Below are 1,643 nucleotides of genomic sequence, written 5' to 3'. Positions count from 1 at the left end.
AAAAGAGGAGGTCCTTCCAAAAATGTCGAGTAAATGAACGTACGGAGACCACTGACAAGAAGATGGAGCAGAATGAGACGAAATGTGCTATAATATCTAAAAATAATTACTGTCTGCAATAGCATGAACTGTAGCTGAACTTGGAGCAAAGGGAGCAACCCAGAGCAGTAATCAGACAGCAGCCAGTTTCAGCTGGTGCTGGTCAATGAATTGCATGGTCAGCGGAAAAAACAGCCCCAGTTTTATCTGACAGCGCGCGCTGCCTCCGAGGCCAACCTCCAGGAAGTAGGGCAGTGTGATCTACTATTGGTTATGACAGCCAGTGATTGCCTCTGTTCCAGATCATTTGGCGTGACATACAAATCCATACGGTACCGTGAAGTCAGCATGTAGTTGCTGCATTTAAACCCGACTTAATCAATTCACTGTCGTCGATTATCTGGGTAACGTACCTGTTCCCATTCTGCGTCCTTCACCACACCTATTTCACTGCATGGCGATGATCCTCGGACGCCTGCCCGTCTGCCCATGCCCTCGCAGCCAGCACTCACCTGCTGACCCTGCCGGCTGCCCTCCGCCGCTCCCTAGCCAGCGGTTCAGTTAGACGCTGGGCAGCACGGCAACCTACCGCAGTGGCTGTTGATGCTGCCAGCCGCACTCGTCACAGACAGACAGGTGCAGTGCGTCCTCGCTGCTGCGGACACAGCCCAACATACCGACTACGCTAGATCAAGTTGCTGCCTGCAGAGTAGAATTTGTCCGCGCTATCATGTCTGCTGTTACAGTGCAAGAATTTTGCAAGAGTATACCAATGTGCACCAGAGATGAGGGTCCATATGAACGTCTCTCCATCCTTCTGCTGCACACCTGCATCCATCTTCGGCAGAAAACTGCCGTTTACACCTACCTTTATGCAGTATGCTACAGGGCGCTGTAGAGCGTAAAACACGTAAGGGTAAAAATCTTCCTGGCAGATTAAAACTGTGTGCCGGACCGAGACTCGAACTCGGGACCTTTGCCTTTGGCGGGCAAGTGCTCTACCAACTGAGCTACCCAAGCACGACTCACGCCCCACCCTCACAGCTTTAATTCCGCCAGTACTTGGTCTCAGTATCCTTTCTTTCAGGAGTGCTAGTCCTGCAAGGTTCGCAGGAGAGCTTCTGTAAAGTTTGGAAGGTAGGAGACGAGGTACTGGCGGAATTAAAGCTGTGAGGACGGGGCGTCAGTCGTGCTTGGGTAGCTCAGTTGGTAGAGCACTTGCCCGCGAAAGGCAAAGGTCCCGAGTTCGAGTCTCGATCCGGCACACAGTTTTAATCTGCCAAGAAGTTTCATATCAGCGCACACTCCGCTGCAGAGTGAAAATCTCATTCTAGACACGTAAGGTTAGACAGAAATTGGAACAAATGTAACAAATCATCCAGCACGTTGGGCACCAGTGCTACTCTGAGGTGTAGAGTCCGGCGAAAGAGATGGACTCGTGATGGCCTTCATTAAACCAACATGGGGTGATGTTACATTTCTTTTTTCGGTTTTTTTTTCTTGGGTCATCATACTTCTGACTAGTCTGATGAGGCCCGTCACGAATTCCTGTCCTGTGGCAACCTTTCCATCTCAGAGCAGCACTTGCAACCTACATCCTCAAT

The 1,643-nt window shown here is 50.5% G+C and overlaps 1 non-coding gene across 1 annotated transcript; it reads right to left on the bottom strand.

Moving 5' to 3' along the window:
• Nucleotides 1-985: 985 nt before the first annotated feature.
• On the bottom strand, nt 986-1,060 carry Trnaw-cca. The gene has a single exon. It is a non-coding gene; the product is annotated as a tRNA-Trp (tRNA).
• Between the last annotated feature and the right edge of the window lie 583 nt (nt 1,061-1,643).

The sequence above is a fragment of the Schistocerca americana genome, chromosome 2, assembly GCF_021461395.2.
Source record: "Schistocerca americana isolate TAMUIC-IGC-003095 chromosome 2, iqSchAmer2.1, whole genome shotgun sequence".
Classification (NCBI taxonomy): Eukaryota; Metazoa; Arthropoda; class Insecta; order Orthoptera; family Acrididae; genus Schistocerca; species Schistocerca americana.
Note: the sequence above shows the minus strand (reverse complement) of the source record. Positions and strands in the feature narration are given on the sequence as shown.